This window comes from Ursus arctos, chromosome X (assembly GCF_023065955.2).
Source record: "Ursus arctos isolate Adak ecotype North America chromosome X, UrsArc2.0, whole genome shotgun sequence".
NCBI lineage: Eukaryota > Metazoa > Chordata > Mammalia > Carnivora > Ursidae > Ursus > Ursus arctos.
The window spans coordinates 86286651-86306625 of record NC_079873.1 but is presented as its reverse complement, the minus strand read 5'-3'; the positions used below and the strand labels follow the sequence as shown (position 1 = coordinate 86306625).

The 19975-nt window shown below is 40.1% G+C and overlaps 1 long non-coding RNA gene across 1 annotated transcript; it reads left to right on the top strand.

Annotated features, from left to right (window-relative positions):
• The first annotated feature begins 2031 nt into the window (after window positions 1–2031).
• LOC130544042 (uncharacterized) lies at window positions 2032–16274 on the top strand. Its single transcript, XR_008959948.1, has 3 exons — window positions 2032–7001; window positions 8562–8645; window positions 15475–16274. It is a non-coding gene; the product is annotated as an uncharacterized LOC130544042 (long non-coding RNA).
• The last annotated feature ends 3701 nt before the right edge of the window (window positions 16275–19975 follow it).

The following is a 19975-nucleotide window of genomic DNA, read 5'->3' as shown; positions in this document are numbered from 1 at the left end:
AAGCATAAGGAAGTGAAAAACATTTATAGAACTGTACGATGCAAAATTGGCATGTTGAAGTGAACCTGCGCAGTTCAGACCCACGCTGTTCAAGGGTCAACTGCGTGCATAAAAATGACATATTTGCTCAGCCCCAGTCTCCCTGATTAGACTGGAGAGCTCTGAGAGGGCAGAGACCCAGTGGCCAACACTCTCAGGCATTCAATAAATATTTTGCCAAGTACATGGTCAATCTAGTGAGATTCTTTCTCTGGTTGAGCAAGAAAGCGGTCCAGAGATTACTTGAATATCCAGGGGCAATGCAATCCTTCAGAACATCTTGTCTGTCAGCCCATCTAAGAAAAACGAATGAAATCTTATTTAACAAATACAAATTTAAAAAGTGTTTGTTTGCCTCGCAAAATGATTTGCCATAAGGCGTCTTTTAAAATAACTCACAGATAACAGATTTACACATAGATTATTTATTTATTTATTTATTTATTTATTTTTAGTGCTTAAAGCAAGATGTCCACATTTGTGGCACAGGCCTCACAGCGGTGCAGGATTCTTGCTAAGGCTTCAATATTGTGCATGACAAGTAGTATCTCTATTTCTACATGGAAGATATTGCAATATAATATTTGGAATAGCCATAATGCATATTACAATACTTATATCTCTACGTGTGTGTGTGTGTGTGTGTGTGTGTGTGTGTGTGTGTGAATAATTAGACTCCAACATGGTGTGTATGGAGCTTTCACAAAATGGGCACTACAAGAAAGCTGAGGCCTGGTTTCAAGTTACCAGAGACAGGAGTTCTGAGCTGCGTCCCGAGTATGAGCAGTCCCCAGTCTGGGAGTGAAGTGCTGGCCCACAAGTTAGAAGCCAGCATTTTCTCACAGAAACATCATTTTATTTGATGCTTGGATTCCTGGGCCAGTCCACACAAGCCCTTTGAACCCTGAACATAACCAGGTTATATATATAGTACTAATTAGTACCTGCTTAAGCTCAGTCCTGGGGGCAAGGGTGGGTGGTGAGGAGCGGAGAAGAGGGAGCAGGGAGTTTCACCTTTCTGGGTGGGGCGGCGGAGACGTGGGCGAGGAGCCGGCTGGAGGCAAAACGTCAAAGACTGAGTTTGTACTGACAGCCTCCTGTCTCATCACGCGCTCTCTCTGGTGTGGCGCTGTCATTCCGCCCTTCGCATCCAGCTATCCCAGACCCAGGCCTGCCTGGCCCCAGGGAGGACCGCAGGCTCCGCCATTAAGGACCTCCCTGAACAATCAGAACCTGAAATCCCTTCAGGGCGGCTGTCTGGGCCTTAGAGAGGAAGCACACTGAGTGGAGTGAGAGATGCTCACCCCTCAGATACCTTTTCACTTTTAAAGAGTTTATTACTCTTTATTACCCTCAAAATGAATTTCCCAATTACAAAATTACAGGCAGAGGGCTGGAGTGAGTGAAAACCTTCTGGCAATGGAGACAGTAGGAGGGAGGGGGGTGTGGAGGGGTGTGGGTGTTGGGGGTGGGAGGGTGAGGTTTGCTCTCTGGTGGGGGGATGTGGGAAGGAGGCAGAATCATGTAAGCGAGCCTACTCACATTTCTGCCTGGGTCTCTGCAATCCCCACCTCCACCGCTTGGAAACAGCGCTATGCCATTCTTGTTTTCTAGCTTTCTCCTTTTACTTCTCCTGCTCCTCCTCCTCCTCCTCCTCCTTCTTCTTCTTCTTCATTATTATTATTATTATTATTATTATTATTATTATTATTATTAGTTTCAGGGGTAGACTTCAGTGATTCATCAGTTGCCTATCACACCCATAGTGCCTTCCTTCATGCCCATTATCCAGTTACCCCCTCCCCCCACCCCGCCCCCTCCAGCGACCCTCAATTTTTTTCCTTGAGTTAAAAGTCTCTTACGGCTTGCCTCCGTTTCTGTTTTCATCTCCTTTTATTTCTGAACCTGCTACATCTCTAAAATGCCCAGGTTTGGGTTTGTTTATGGTGGGAAGCAGGGGGGGGAGGGGTGCTCCTCCGAAAGCGTTGTTGACAACTGTGTAAGAGGTGCAGGCTGTGCTTTAGCCCTCACAGGGCTGCGGCCTTACGCTAGCCTGAAGAGGGGGCACTTAGAGAAGTGAATTCTGGAATTCAAGAATGTATCTGAGGAGAGAGATTGCTTCATCAGGAGGGAGTCTGGGAAAAAGAACACTGCAGAAGTGCTCAAGCCATTTTCAGTCTTGAGGTCAAGATGTTCACCTCTGTTCAAAGAATGACCACAGTAAAAACCTCAGAAGTTTGGAGTCAAACTTAGCAAGGAGTTTGCTCCTGTCAGGGAGCCAAGAGAAGACAGGGAATTAACATACACAAACAATTCGCATTTCTTTCCGTTTCTCCCTGTTCAGTACATCTCTTTCTCTTTTTTTAAAGATGTATTTATTTATTTTGGGGGGCGTGGGCAGAGGGAGAAACTCTTTCAAGCAGGCTCCCCACTAAGCTTGGAGCCCGACACGGGGCTTGATCTCAGAATGCATGAGATCCTTACCTGAGCCTAAATGAAGAGTCAGACGCTTAACCCATTGAGCCACCCAGGCGCCCCCCCCCCACATCTCTTAATCTCTGATTCCCTATCTGTAAAATGGGATAAGAATAGTCCCTGCTTCAGGGGCACCTGGGTAGCGCAGTGGTTAAGCGTCTGCCTTCGGCTCAGGGCGTGATCCCGGCGTTATAAGATCGAGTCCTGCATCAGGCTTCTCCGCTGGGAGCCTGCTTCTTCCTCTCCCACTCCCCTGCTTGTGTTCCCTCTCTTGCTGGCTGTCTCTCTGTCAAGTAAATAAACAAAATCTTAAAAAAAAAAAAAAAAAGAATAGTCCCTGCTTCAAAGGGTTGGTGTGGGACTTAAATGAGATAATGTGCTGTTGTTCGTGATAGTGACAGGCACATAGCAAGTGCACAGTAAATTCCATTTTTAAAAATTCAATGAGCCATTCGTCCTTGACCTCCAGTTGTTCAAAGAAAAGGGAAAGCAGCCAAGGCTTGGCTTATTTCAGGCAGAGAATAGAACTTAAGCCTGGGTTTGAAGCCAGTACCAACCTCTGATAACTAAAAAGGAGAAGCCTTCTGGGGTTCCCAGTAGAGAAAAGGAGAGGGAGTGTCCCCACAGGACTTCCACCAGGTTTTAGGAAAGAGCAAGAATCTGATTTTGGTGCCAAGGAATCTGGGAGTTGAGGCCACTGCCGTTTTAAAATGCCACCACATGACTACGAGGTAGGAAAACCTGACTGACCCCCTTTTTTTTTTGGTTCTGAAAAAATGACCTGGGGAGTGGTGGTTGACCCTAATTTCACTAAAACCCACGGTGTGACATGTGTCATGGCTATTCCCAATGTTCATTTCCTCTCAGGCTGTAGTAATAGAAACACTCTGGTGTAGTCACTCAGGTACGGCACACCCAGAAAGGACCACATACTAGACGGTTCTGGGGTTCCAGCGGTGGGCAAGATAGAGCTGGCATTTGCCTGCACAGAGCTCATCGTCTACCAGAGAATAATTGCAAGGGTGGTAAAAAAAAAAAAAAGGGCAAGACCAAGGGGGCGATGACAGTGTAGGTAATGAGGACTTGTTCTCATCATGGAAGGACAAGGAAGATATCCCCAGGGAAGTGACATTGAAGGGGAGGTTTGAAGAAGACTTAGGAGGTGGGCTTCCACAACGTATTTTGTTTGCACACAGGGCGTCCCTGCTTTGAAAAGAGTTTGAACAAGCACTGGACTGAAGCACAGATTCTGCGGGTGACTCCCCTTACCACACAGGTGCTCCTGGGAGGGAGAGCTGGGTATTCACTGTACGTCCTCCCCTATAAAGAAAGAGCACGGAGGACATTAGGGGAAGGAAGGAAAAACTGAAGGGAGGGAAATCAGAGGGGGAGATGAACCATAAGAGACTATGGACTCCGGGAAACAATCTGAGGGTTTCAGAGGGGAGGCGGTGGGGGGATAGAGTAACCCAGTGATGGGTATTAAGCAGGGCATGTGTTGTGATGAGCGCTGGGTGTTATACACAAATAATGAATCATGGAACACTACATCAAAAACTAATGATGTCCTGTATGGTGACTAACATAACATAATAGAAAGAAAGAAAGAAAGAAAGAAAGAAATTCCACCAACAAAAGTAAAGAGCAGAGTCCTAAGGGGATGGAACATAAGACGGAAATTTCAACGGAGGAAAGGGGTATGAATCTGAAGTCTTGCCCGAAAGCTCAGCCTGAGATGTGACCCTCCCAATGGGATGAGGGACTCACAGAGGCGCTGCCTCGGAGACCGCAGGGCACCCAAGTGATTAGTGTTCGATCACTGCCACTGTTCAGAATTACTGGAACATGGTGATAATAAAGGTCTGACGAATATTTTGTTAGTTCTACAGTTTTACGTTCCCTAGGAACACCGTACCTGCTTGCCTGACTGCAGCCTGGGGACCGCTCTGGCCCTCCCCCTCTGCCCCCCCACCCCATGCCATTAGGCGGCCCTCAGAAAGAGGTTGGAGAGAGGCAGACAATGAAGTTGTCAGCCCCGTTCTCAAGAGCCTTTTCACCTGCAATTCTAAGCAAATTCACTCTAAGAAAGTGAGCTCTCTTGGGATATGGCCTCTTCTCAAGCAACTGAAGTCATTGTGCGCCGACCTTTTTAGCGCCAAGGAAAGTAGCCACTTCTGCCCTGAGGTCATGTCAGGTAGAGAGGAGAATTGAGGCAATCGGCTGGTTTTCAGACAACCCCAAATCCCCTTCTGCAGGGACTGGCCAATTGTTTCCTCAAATGTTTCTTTTGCTTTGGCTAGTGGAGACCCAGTCTGAGTGTGATTACTCTCCTGGATCTGAAACAAAGACACAATCACATGGGGTGGGATTGGAAAGGACCAGATATTAACCCCAAGCCACAGGCAGGGGGATGCCTGGAGCAATACAACAGGCACGAGAAGGCTCTGATGCAATGTAATGGGGAAGGGGGAGGGTGTTTGGTTGAAAGGAAAAGGTCAGCGTGCATTTGAAGTCAGAACTGTGGCTGATGGGACGCCCTAAAGTTTTGGAAACTGAGGACAAGCTCCAAGAATATTGAGACATTCTGGCAACTTTGGAGAGGGAACCCTCCAGAAAAACACAAGACAATTCGAGCTGATTGAATGGCTTTGGATAGAAAGTGGGACTCTGGGTTGGATGGGACAGGGAAGGTTTGCAAGCGAGTATCGGGGGAGGAGTTTCTGGGAAGGAACAAAAGGAAGGGAGACGCTCCAAAGAAAAGGAAGTCTTAAGTCATCTGCTAACGTTTGGGCGTAGATATTACTGTCTCCTTGCCCTCCCAACAGACAAAGAAGTGGGCAGATGTGGTCTTGATCACACATTTGGCAGCCCTCTCCTTCCTTTTAGACCCCATCTGCGGTGCTCAGCACCCTCTTTTCCCCCCCTCCAACACACAAGAACATTTAGGGTTTGGCTCTTTGGAGTGGTATCAGCCAAACACGAATCCGTCAGAATGACTACTGTCATCAATACAAAAAGCATTGATTTCCCCCAAGCATGCGTGGCCCCCCAAACGCTGAACTTCTTAGCCCCCTAGACCTGCTTGGGGCCATTTCTGATCCCCACTCTGCTTTTAGGATGGAATTGTTTCATGGGCTACCCGGAAGCAATCCAGTGAATTAAGACCATTGTGTTAATGACTGCCGATTGGCTGACACTCTACCGAGTGAAAATTTGATACCCTATGAAGAAGAGTCTGTATTTAACTCAGTGGTCCTTCCACTTTTTGAGTCCACATGACTTTTTTGGTCCATCAAAACTTTCTCAGACTATCCCATAAGAACAGCTGTACTTTTAAAGAAAATACATAATGAAAAAAAAAGTTACTAGGAATTCAGCCACACTTTTAGAAGGCTTTGTGCTTTATCCATCACATCAGCCCTGTGTGTTTTAGAAGTAGTAGTGAATATATGTGTGAGACACAGTGCCTCATTCATAAGTCCCTGGTTAACCTGGTTGTGACCTCAGATGAGGAACTGCTGTTTTATCCAGAAGAAACGATTGAAACAGAAAGTTTAATCTCTTTGCAAGTTTCATACTGAAGATACTTTTGTGCCTGCAGGGTAGGGCGGAGCCTCTCCCGCAAACCTCCCAGATGTATTTTCTGTAGGAGGTCTGGGCAGGGCTAGTTAATAGCTGACAAAAGAAAAATGAAAAAATGCTCAGGTTTCAGGGAGCCACCCTAAATGCTCCTTTGAATGACTTCCACAAAGACCAAGGCTGGAGGAAGCTGGTGGAACATTCAGGGTTTGACTTGTTGCAGTGGAGATGGCCAAACAATAGGCCATTAATCAAAATTTGACCAATGTCACAACTACAGAAGAATCAATTTCCCCAACCAGGGCTAACAGAGAAACACTGCACACCTCTGAAAATCCTAAGAACCACTTAATCATACATTTTAAAAGGATGAATTTTATGGTATATAAATTACATCTCAATAAAGGTGTTATTTAAAAAAAAAAAAAAAAACCTTGACCACAAGTGTCATCAGGAGTATTGAGGTCAACACGCTTGCCATATTAAGCTCTCCATAACTGAACCCCCATACCAGGGACTGTAAATTTAGCCTGTCCTCAGCTCCACAGAAAGTTGATTCCTATTGATATCATCTATCCGACTTTGTATATTCCAAGGAGATGATTAAAAACATCAGGTAGTGGGGGGCGGGCACCTGGGTGGCTGAGTTGGTTAAGCATCCAACTCTTGGTTTTGGCTCAGGTCATGATCTCAGGGTCGTGAAATCAAGCCCTGGTCGGGCTCCGCTCTCAGCCCTACTTGTCTCTCTCTCTCCCACTCTGCCCCTTCCCCTGCTCTCTCTCTCAAAAAAATTAATTAATTAAATTAAATTTTAAAAAAACAGCAGGTAGTGGAATGGAGTGGAGTCGTTAAAACACCAACACTGAAATCAGACAGCCTGAATCCCTGACCTTGCTGTATAACTTTGGGTAAGTCACTTATCTCTCTGAGCCTCCCCTTACTCACCTTACCGTTTTGTCATATGACTTGTTCCTGTCCCCTAGCTCTGCTTTGAGAAGTAAAGGAGTTAATGAACAAAAAATGCTTAGCACAATACCTAGCTAATGCAAACTGACCTAAGTCACTTGGTAATGTACATCTATGATTTGGTATATAGTGATAGCTGGCAAAGAAGTCTGAGGTGGTAAGCTTCAGCTACTCCTCTGGGGTCTCACTACAAGATTACAATAAAAAACAAAAGCTTATATAAAGTTCTGCCTCGGGGCACCCAGGTGGCTCAGCCCATTAAGCATCTGCCTTCAGCTCAGGTCCTGATTCCGGAGTCCTGGGATCGAGCCCCACATCAGGCTCCCTGCTCAGTGGAGAGCCTGCTTCTCCCCCTGCCCCTCCCCCTGCTTGTGTTCTCTCGCCCACTCACTCTCTCAAATAAATAAAATCTTTAAATAATTTTAAAGAATAATAAAATAAAATTTTGCCTCATACAGACATTATTCATTAGCAAAGTAAGTACAGCTCATCATAAAACCCCTTCTATAAGCTTGATGAAGTCCCAGATCTCTGTCCTTTTAAGTGCTCTGAGCACATCCTTATGGAAGATACAGTACATAGTTTTCTCATTAGCTTCATACAGTCAGAAATCCTCTAAACTAATGGCAGAGCACAGGACCCATTGGGGATCAATTCACTAGTGTTATTCTATGGAGTATAGGGTAAAACCCTTGGAGTAGTCTTACAACCTGTTCATGTGAAGATATGGAGTGTCTCCTAACCAATCCACATATATTGAATACTTTTTACTTATTTTATTTTATTTTTTTATTTGAGGGAAAGAAAGGCAGAGCACAAGCGGGGAGAGCAGCAGAGGGAGAGAGAGAAGCAGACTCCTCACTGAACAGGGAGCCTGACACAGTCCTAGATCCCAGGACCCTGAGAGCATGACCTGAGCCGAAGGCAGCTGCCCAACCAACTGAGCCACCCAGATGCCCCTGAATACTCTTTATTTTAGAGAGATAGAGAGAGACCGTGAAGTGGTGGCAGGGTGGAATAGAGGGAGAGGGACAGAGAGAATCCTAACAAAATTCCACGTCCAGCACGGAGCCCAACATGGGACTCAATCTCAGGACCCTGAGATCATGACCTGAGCCATAATCAAGAGTCTGACACTTAATCAACTGGGCCACCCAGGTGCCCCTATATTGAATACTTTTCATTTTACAAATAAAATCCCATTTCTAGCATTCATCATAACAATATGGCATTAGTTTCACCAATAAAAAAGATTTGATGTACAACCCACTAGTTAGCAAAATGTCAGTTCTTGAATAAGAGAGGAATAACAAAAGGACTTGTAGTAGCCACCCCTGTAATGTAATCCTTTCTTAATAAATTCCCTGTGACCACCCTAGATTATGCACTAACTGTATACTCAATTCTTTAATGAATATAGGACTACTCAAGGTCCATTTTATCTAAGTTGCAGAATTAAAGGTTTTTACGGTGTTCTTTTATTTTCGTTTTCATGCCTGTAGGTCCTGTGGTGAGATTCCCTTGTTCATGACTGATATTGATCATTTGTGTCTTCCCTCTTTCTGTGTTGGTCAATCTGGCCAGAGGTTTGTCAATTTTATCGATCTTGTCAATGAACTGGTTTTGGTTTAATTGATTTTCTCATGCTTTTTTGTTAATTTCATTGATTTCTGGGCTTATTTTATTTTTTTATCATTTCTTTCTTATGCTTCCATTGGGTTTAATTTTATCTTCTTTTCCTAGTTTCATAAAGTGGAAGTTGGGATTTTTGGTTTTAGATCTTACCTATTTCCAGTATAAGCATTAACTCCTATGAATTTCCTTCTAAGAGATGCTTCAATGGCATCCCACAGCTATGACATGTTGTATTTTTATTTTCATTTATTCAGTTCAGAATATTTTCAAAAATTTCCCTTGAGAGTTCCTTTTTCACCTATCAATTATATAGAAGTATTTTCTGTCATTTATGAGTATTTGGAGACTTTCTAGATATCTTTGTTATCGAATTTTAGTTTGATTCTGTTAGGATCATTATTTCTATTCTGTTAAATTTCTTAAGGTTTGTTTTGTGCTAAATAATATGCTTTCTCTTGGTGTATGTTCCATATGCACTTGAAAAAGATGTATCATTCCCCTGTTGTTGGGTAAAGTGTTTTATAAATGGAAATTAGATCAAATTGTTGATAGTGTATTCTGGTCCTCTGTGTTCTTACTGATTTTCTGTATAATTGTTCTACTGGGTGCTGAGTGAGGAGTGAAGTGTTCAACAGTAATTGTAGATTTGTCTATTTCTCCTTTTTTTTAATCAGTTTTTGCTCAAATATTTGAAGTTCTTTTGCTAGATACATACACATTTTATTTTTTCATTTTTTAAAGATTTATTTATTTTTTAAAAGATATATTTATTTATTTGACAGAGAGAGAGAGAGAGCACAAGCAGGGGGAGTGCCAGGCAGAAAGAGAGGGAAATCAGACTTCCTGCCAAGCAGAGAGCCCAATGCTGGGACCAATCACAGGACCCTGGGATAATGACCTGAGCCAAAGGCAGACACGAAACCAATTGAGCCACCCAGGCACCCCTATTTATTTATTTTTTTAAATTTAAATTCAATTAGCCAACATATAGTACATCATTAGTTTTTGATGTAGTGTTCAGTGATTCATTAGTTGTGTATAACACCCAGTGCTCATCACATCACGTGCCCTCCTTAATACCCATCACCCAGTTACCCCATCCCCCCACACCTCCCTTTTCACAACCCTTAGTTTGTTTCTCGAATTTTAAAATGTTGTATGTTCAGGGAGAAATGTCTCCTTCATAATTATAAAATGTCTTTCATTATCTCCGATAATATACTTTATCTAATATTAATATCACTAGTCTAGCTTTTTTTTTAGTGTTTCCATGGTATATCATATTCTATGCTTTTACTTTTTAACCTATGCGTTTCTTTATACTTAAAGTGGGTTTCATATAGAGTATATAGTTGATGTATAAGTCAGGCTTCTTCAGAGAAACAAAATCAGTAGGATACAGAGATATGTCTGTGTATGCAGGTTATATGTGTGTCTGTATATTTATATATATCATAATTTATATTACATAAAAATATAATATATATTTATTATGAAGAACAGGCTCATGCAATTACAGAGGCTGAGAAGTCCCACAAGCTACCATTTGCAAGCTGGACACCGACTAAAGCTGATGGTCTAATTCAGTCTGAGTCCAAAGGCCTGAGAGCAAAAGCAGCCAATGACGTAAATCCTGGTTTGAGGATCAGAGAAGATGAGATAAAATATCCCAGCTCTTTCCTCTAAAATCAGGAGCAAGACAAAGATGTCCACTCTCACCACTTTTATTCATCATAGTACTGGATGGCTTAGCCATAGCAATCAGACAACAAAAAGAAATAAGAGGCATCTACGTTGGTAAGGAAGAAGTTGATTGAGTTGATGCAGATGACATGATACTATACATAGAAAACCATAAAGACTCCACAAAAAATACATATTAGAAGTAATAAATTAATTAAATAAAGTTGTAGAGCACAAAATAAATACATAGAAATCAGTTGCATTTCTATACACCAATATTGAAGTAGCAGAAAGAGAAATTAAGAAAAACAATTTCATTTATAAATGCACCAAGATGAAGAAAATACATAGGAATTAATTCAACCAAGGAGGTGAAAGACCCGTGCTCTGAAAACTATAAAACACTGATGAAAGAAACTGAAGACAACACAAACAAATGGAAAGACAGCCCATGCTCATGAACTGAAAGAATTAATATTATTAAAATGTCCATAGTATCCAAAGCAATTTACAGATTTAATGCAATCCCTATCAAAATAGCAATAGCGTTTTTCACAGAACTAGAGCAAAGTATCCTAAAATTTGTATAGAAACGCAAAAGACCCCGAGTAGGCAAAGGAATCTTGAGAAAGAAGACCGATACTGGAAGTATCACAATCACAGTTTGCAACGTATACTATAAACCTGTAATAATTCAAATGGCGTGGTACTGGCACAAGAATAGACACAAACATCAGTGAAACAGAATAGAGAGCCCAGAAATAAACTCACACTTATATGGTCAATTAATCTGCAACAAAAGAAGCAAAAATATACAATGGGAAAAAGATAGTCTCTTCAACAAACGATACTGGGAAAACTGGACGGCTACATGCAAAAAAACTTTCTTACACCATACACAAAAATAAACTCAAAATGAATTAAAGACTCAAATGTGAGATCTGAAACCATAAAACTCCTAGAAAATATAGGCAGTAACTTCTTTGACATCAGCCTAGAAACATTTTTTCTAGCTATGTCTCCTGAAGCAAGGGAAACAAAAGCAAAAATAAACCATTGGGACTATATCAAAATACAAACTTCTGCACAGTGAAAGAAACCATCAGGAAAACAAAAAGGCAACCTACTGAATGGGAGAAGATACTTGAAATGATGAGGGGTTAATATCCAAAATAAATAAAGAACTTATATAACTCAACACCAAAACCACCACGTAATCCAATTAAAAATGTGCAGAGGACCTGAATAGACATTCTTTTCGAAATAGACACACAGATGGCCAACAGACATATGAAAATATGTTCAACGTTACTAATCATCAGGGAAATGCAAATCAAAACCACAGTGAGATATCACCTTACACCTGTCAGAATGACTAAAATAAAAAAGACAAGAAGTCACAGGTGTTGACAAGGATGTAGAGAAAAAGGACCCCTCGCGCAATGTTGGTAGGAAGGTAAATTTGGTGCAGCTACTGTGGAAAACAAGATAGAGGTTCCTCAAAAAATTAAAAATAGAAATACCATATGATCCAGTAATTCCACTACTGGGTATTTACCAAAAGAAAACAAATACACTAATTTCAAAAGACATACGCACTGGTATGTTTATTGCAGCATTATTTAAAATAGCCAAGATATGGAAGCAACCCAAGTGTCCATCAATAGCTGAATGTATAAAGAAGTTGTGCTACACACACACACACACACACACACACACACACACACACAGAGGAATATTACTCAGCCATTTAAAAGGATGAAATCTTGTCATTTGCAACAACATGGATGGACCTAGAGGGTATTACACTAAGTGAAATAAATCAGACAGAGAAAGACAAATATCATATGATTTCACTTATATGTGAAATCTAAACAAAACAAATGAATAAATAAACAAAAAGCAGAAACATACCCATAATTACAGAGAACAAACTGATGGCTGCCAGAGGGAGGGAAGAAAGGGACAGACAAAATGGGGAAAGGGGAATAGGAGATGCTAGCTTCCAGTTATGGAATGAATAAGTCACAGGGATAAAAGATACAACATAAGGAATATAGTCAATGGTATTGTAATAGCATTTTATGGTGAAAGAGTTTATCTATACTTGTGGTGAGCATAGCGTAACATACAGAGTTGTTGAGTCACTGTATTGTATACCAGAAACTAATGTATTCTTGTGTGTCAGCTATACTTCAATAGAAAAATAAATAAATAAAATAAAATGTCCCAACTCAAGCAGTAAGGCAGGGCAAAAAAAAAAAAGGAAAATTCCTCCTTCCTTCACTTTTTGTTCTATTCAGGCCCTTATCAGATTGGATGACGCCCACCCACACTGGGAGGACAATTTACTTTACGGAGTCTATTGATTCAAATACTAATTTCAAGTGGAAACACCCTCACAGACACATCCAGAAATAATGTTTAATCTGGGCACCCTATGGCCAATCAAGTAGACACGTAAGATTAACCATCACAGTTGAGTTTTGTGTTTTTATCTAATCTGTCAATCTCTGTCTTCTGGACCATTTGCATTTAATTTAATTGGTGTGCATGGATTTAAGTATGCAATTTTATTATTTTTTTATGTTTGTTTCCCTTTTTTTTCCCCGCTCCTGCTTTCTTTTTTACCATTTGAGTATTTTTAGTGTTACATTTTAAATTACCTATTGAATTCTAAGTAGATCTCTTAAATAATTTTAATGGTTGCTCTAGGGATTAAAATATGCATCCTTTATTTTTCACAGCTATAGGGTTATAATTAATATTTTATCAATTTCAGTAGAATGTAGAAAACTTACTGCCATATGAGTTGAGTCCCGATGCACTCCCTGCTATATGTTGTGGTCATTATTAAAGATATTACGCTTACATACATTGGAGTCTCCTTTAAATAGTGTTATAATTTTTGCTTTCAACCATCCTAACATATTTTTTTAAACTTAGGAGGAAATAGTCTATTATGTTTACATAGATATTTATCATTTTTCTTGATCATCTTTCATTCTTGAAGATCCCAGTTTCCATTTGGTATCATTTCCTATTTACCTCAAGATTTTACATTTGATTTCCAGAAATATTACTATGATGTGTCCAGCATGGTTTTATTTGTATTTATCCTACTTAAAGTTCACTGAACTTCTAGAATTTTTCAACAAATTTTGGACATGTTTAGCCATTATATATTCAATTATTTTGCCCCGTTCTCTTCTCTCTTTCTAGGATTCCAATGACATTTACATTAGAACTTTAGGTGTCATTCTATAAGTCTCTAAAACTTTATAGAGTTTTTATTCCAATATTATTTCTCTCTTTGCTTCAGATCAATCTAATTATTCTATCTTCAAATTTACAGATTCTTACCCCTCTCATTTCCATTTAACTACTAATCCTACCCCGTGAATTTTTATTTCATATGTTGTTTTTTTTGATTCCGGTATTCCCATTATGTTTTTCTGTTTTTCTTTCTTTCCTTCTTTTTTTCTTTTTCTTTTTTGTTTTTGTTTTTTGTTTTTAAAATTCTTTATTTAAATTCAATGTAGTTAACATAAACTGTATTATTAGTTCAGGGGTAGAATTTAGTGATTCATCAGTTGCATGTAACAGCCAGTGCCATTACATCAAGTGCCTTTGTTCCATTATGTTTTTAAAAAGATAACGATGTACAATATGTTGGCTAACTGAACATAATAAAAAAAAGATAACAATGTATATTTTCTGCTGATATTTGCTATCATATTGATCACAAGCAAATGTTTCTCACTTCATTAAGCATGGTTGTAATAGCTGTTTTAGAATCCTTGTCCACTATTTCTGACATTATGGTAATCTCTCGGTTGTTTTCCTATATCTTTTTTCCTCTGGGTGACATTTTCCTGTTTCTTCACTTGTTAAACAGTTTTTTTTATCATAACCTGGATATTTGGAATGCTGGGTTGTGCAGACTCTGAGAGTCTCATATTTTCCCCTGAAGAATATTGATACTTTTGTGTTGGTAGTAAATCAACTTGAACTGCCAACTGATTATTTAGCTGGGCTGGTTTGCATCTCTCTCATATATGCATGGTTCAGTGCTAAGTTAGAAACTTGGGCAGAACTTAATCCTCCTCATCTCCAGCTCTGTCCTTTCTGGAATTTCCCCCTCACTTCGCAGTGGCTGTGGTTGCCAAAAACTTTGACCTCCAATTCTTCAGGCCAGTAGGACCACTAAATTTCTATCAGAATATTAACTGCCCCACACTGCCAGGGAAGATGATGTAGAAAGATCCTACACTCTCCTCTTCCCATGGATACAGGAAGATAACCCTCGCATCAGTGTAAATAACACAGAAAATGAACCAAAGATTATCAGAACAGTCTGTCCACAGCTAAATATAGAGAAGAGGCCACATCAAAGAGGGTAGGAAGGGCAGAGACACAGTTGGGAGTTAAACAGACCAGTGGGACTAACCTCAGGAGGGAGAGAGCCCACAGGCACAGAGAGAGGAGAGAAACAGACCCTCACACCAGGTACCCAAGTCACGGAGAACTCACATAGCGAAGATGAATCCCTGTAACATTTGGCTTTGAAAACCAGAGGGGCCTAATTTCACAAGTCCTTACAATCAGCACGCCTGAACACCTGGAACTTTAAAAATCAGCAGGCTTGTCCCTGGGAGAGCCACAGGGACTGTAAGAAACTGAGGCCTGACCCTTAAAAAAGACAACACAACAAACAGGCCCATGGAGATACAGCCCAGAAGCAGCAGTTTGAAAAATGCCTGGGGTATACAGGAGAAAGATCTGTTTACTAATCTCAGAGCATGTGCTGGAGGGGCAGGGACCTTGGGAGACTTCTCCAAGAACAAAAGAGCTGGCGGGTGCCATTTCCCTCCCCTGCTGCCCAGCCTAGATACATGGACCATTGTAGGAAGCAGCACAGTGCCAACACTCTCCACATAACTTAATAAAAGCACCCTTCACCCATGTTCTCCTGTAGAAAGCGTTGAATCACTATATTGTGTACCTGGAATTAATATTACAATGTCTGTTAAATAACTGAAATTTATTTATTGTTATTTTATTTTTTTGAAGATTTTATTTATTTATTTGACACAGAGAGAGAGCTCAAGCACAAGGGGGAGAGGCAGAGGAAGAAAGAGAAGCAGACTCCCGGCTGAGCAGGGAGCCTAATGGCGGGGATCGATCCCAGGACCCTGAGATCATAACCTGAGCTGAAAGCAGACACTTAAGCGGCTGAGCCACCCAGGCACCCCAACTAACTGGAATTTAAATAAAAACTTGAGAAAATTACTTTGAATGTGAATGGACTAAGTGCTCAAAAAAAAAAAAAAGTAGGATGATGAAATGGATTTTAAAAAGCAAGATCCATCTATATTCTGTATACAAGAGACTCATTTCAGACCTAAAGGCACATGCAGGTTGAAAGTAAAGGGGTAGAAAAGCATTTATCATGCAAATGGAAGTAAAAAGAAAACCAGGGTGGCAATACTTATATTGAACAAAATAGACTTTAAAACAAAGACTGTAACAAGAGACAAAGAAGGACACTATATTATCATAAAGGGAACAATCCAACAAGAAGATAAGACAATTGTAAATATTTATGCGCCCAGCATGGAAGCAGTCATACACACAAGGCAGCTAATAACGAACATAAAGGAAGTAATCAATAGTAACACAGTAATAGTACGGGGACTTTACCATCCCACTTATATCAGTGGATAGATCATCCAAACAGAAAATCAACAAGAAAACAGTGGCTCTGAATGACACACTGGACCATATGGACTTAGCACATATATTCAGAACATTCTATCCTAAAACAGCAGAATGCATGTTCTTTTCAAGTACATGTGGAACATTCTCCAGAATAGATCACATATTATCCCACAAAACAAGTCTCAACAAATTAAAAAAAGATTGAAGTCATACCAGGCACCTTTACTGACCACAATCCTATAAAACTAGAAATCAGCCACAAGAGAAAATCTGGAAAAACACACAAAAACACGGAGGTAAAATAACATGCTACTAAATAATAAATGGGTCAACCAAGGAATCAAAGAAGAAATAAAAAAAATACATGGAGACAAAGGAATATGAAAACACAATGGTCCAAAATCTTTGGGATACAGCAAAAGCTGTTCTAAGAGGGAAGTTTATAGCAATACAGGCCTACCTCAAGAAACAACAAAAATCTCAAATAAACAACCTAATTTTATACCTAACGCAGCTAGAAAAGGAAAAAAACAAAAAAAATCCAGTAGGAGGAAGAATATAATAAAGATTAAAGCAGAAATAAACAAAAGAGAATCTAAAAAACAACATAAGAGATAAATGAAACCAGGAGCTTGTTCATTGAAAAGATCGACAAAATTGATAAAAACCAAGCCAGACTCATCAAGAAAAAGAAAGGACCCAAATAAATGATATCAAGTCAATGAGGATAAATAATAACCAACACCACAGAAATACAAAAGATTATAAGGAATATTATGAAAAATTATATGTGAACAAATTGGACAACCTAGAAGAAACGGATAAATTCCTAGAAACATATAACCTCCTAAAATTGAATCAGGAAGAAATAGAAAACTTGAAAAGACCATTTACTACCAATGAAATTGAATCCATAATAAAAAAAAAAAAACTCCCAACAAACAAAAGTCAAGGACCAGCCATCTCCACAGGTGAATTCTACCAAACTTTTCTTAATTCATTTTTTATTGTGTTATGTTAGTCACCGTAGAGTACATCATTATTTTTTTTTAAGATTTTATTTATTTATTTGACAGAGACAGCCAGTGAGAGAGGGAACAGAAGCAGGGGGAGTGGGAGAGGAAGAAGCAGGCTCCTAGCAGAGGAACCTGATGTGGGGCTCGATCCCAGAACGCCGGGATCACACCCTGAGCCGAAGGCAGACGCTTAACGACTGCACCACCCAGGCGCCCTAGTTTTTGATGTAGTGTTCAGTGATTCATTATTTGCATATAACACCCATTGCTCATTGCAACATGTGCCCTCCTTAATACCCATCACCAGGCTACCCCATCCCCCCACCCACCTCCCCTCTGAAACCCTCAGATTGTTTCCCAGAGTCCATAGTCTCTCATGGTTCGTCTCCCCCTCTAATTCCCCTCCCTTCAATTTTCCCTTCTTTCCCTTAATGTCCTCCATGCTATTCCTTACGTTCCACATATGAGTGAAACCATATAAAAATTGTCTTTCTCTGCCTGACTTACTTCACTCAGCATAATCCCCTCCAGTTCCATCCATATTGATGCAAATGGTGGGTATTCATGGAATATTACTCAGCTGTCTACCAAACATTTAAAGAAGAGTTAATACCTATTCTTTTCAAACTATTACAAAAAATAGAAAAGGAGGGAAAACTTCCAAATTCATTCTATGAGGCCAACATTACTCTGATACCAAAACCAGATAAAGACAGCCCCAAAGAAGAAAACTATAAGAAATATGTCATATGAACATAGATGCAAAAATCCTCAGCAAAACATTAGCAAACCAAATCCAATAATATATTTTAAAAAATCATTCACCACGATCATGTGGAAATTATTCCTGGGTTGCAAGGGCAGTTCAATATTCACAAATCAATCAGTGTGATACATGACATTAATAAAAGAAAGGATAAAAACCATATGATCCTTTCAATAGATGCAGAAAAAGAATTTGACAAAGTACAACATCAATTCATGTAGGTTTAGAGAGGACATACCTCAACATCTCAAAGGCCATCTATGAAAATCCCACAGCTAGCACCATATTCAATGGTGACAAACTGAGAACGTTTCCTCTAAGATCAGCAACAAGGCAAGGATGTCCACTTGCACCACTTTTATTCAACACGGTACTGGAAGTCCTAGCCACAGCAATCAGACAACAAAAAGGAATAAAAGGCATCCAATTGGTACGGAAAAGTAAAACTTTCACTATTTGCAGATGACATGATACTACATATAGAAAACCTGAAAGACTCTACCGAAAAGCTATTAAAACTGATAAATAAATTCAGTAATGTTGCAGAATACAAAATCAATGCAGAAATCCATTGCTTTTCTTCTTCTTTTTTTTAAAGATTTTATTTATTATTTATTTGACAGAGAGACAGCCAGCGAGAGAGGGAACAGAAGCAGGGGGAGTGGGAGAGGAAGAAGCAGGCTCCCAGCGGAGGAGCCTGATGTGGGGCTTGATCCCAGAACGTCAGGATCACGCCCTGAGCCAAAGGCAGACACTTAATGACTGAGCCACCCAGGCGCCCCTGCATTTCTTCTTTTTAAAATTTTTTATTGTGTCATGTTAGTCACCATATAGTACATCATTAATTTTTGATGTAGTGTTCCATGATTCATTGTTTGCGTATAACACTCAGTGCTCCACGCAATATGTGCCCTCCTTAATACCCATCACTAGCCTATCCCAATCCCCCACCCCCCTCCCCTATGAAGCCCTCAGTTTGTTTCCCAGAGTCCATAGTCTCTCGTGGTTCATTCCCCCTTCTCTTTACCCCCCCTTCATTCTTCCCTTCCTTCTCCTACCGATCTTCCTGCTATTTCTTACGTTCCATAAATGAGTGAAACCATATGATAATTGTCTTTCTCTGTTTGACTTATTTCACTTAGCATAATCTCCTCCAGTCCTTTGCATTTCTATACACCAATAATGAAGTAGCAGAAAGAGAAAACAATTCTATTTACAATTGCACCAAAAATAATAAAATACTTAGGAATAAACTTAACCAAGGAGGTAAAAGACCTATACTCTGAAAACTATAAAACACTAATGAAAGAAATTGAAGACAACACAAACAAATGGAAAGATATTCCATGCTCATGGATTGGAGGAACAAATATAGTTAAAATATCCATACTACCCAAAGCAATCCACAGAGTTAGTGCAATCCCTATCAAAATACAAATAGTGTTTTTCACAGAACTAGAACAAATAACCCTAGGGGCAACTGGGTGGCTCAGTCGTTGTTAAGTGTCTGTCTTCGGCTCAGGGTGTGATCCCAGGGTCCTGGGATCGAGCCCCACATCGGGCTCCCTGCTCCACTGGGAAGCCTGCTTCTTCTTCTCCCACTCCCCCTGCTTGTGTTCCCTCTCTCACTGGCTGTCTCTTTCTCTGTCAAATAAATAAATAAAATCTTTTTTTTAAAAAAAGAAAAGAACAAATAACCCTAAATTTTATATAGAACCACAAAAGACCGCAAATAGCCAAAGCAATGTTGAAAAAGAACAAAACTGGAGGTATGGCAATCCTGGATTTTAAGATATACTACAAAGCTCTAGTAATCAAACCAGTATGGTACTGGCACAAAAATAGACTCAGAGATCAATAGAACAGAATAGAGAACTTAGAAATAAACCCATGATTAAATGGTCCATTAATCTTCCACAAAGGAGGCAAGAATATGCAATGGGAAAAAGATAGTCTCTTCAACAAATGGTGTTGGGGAAACTGAACAGCAACATGCAAAAGAATGAAAGAGGGCCACTTCCTTACACCATATACAAAAATAAACCCCAAATGGTTTAAGGAGCTATATGTGAGACATGAAACCATAAACATCCTA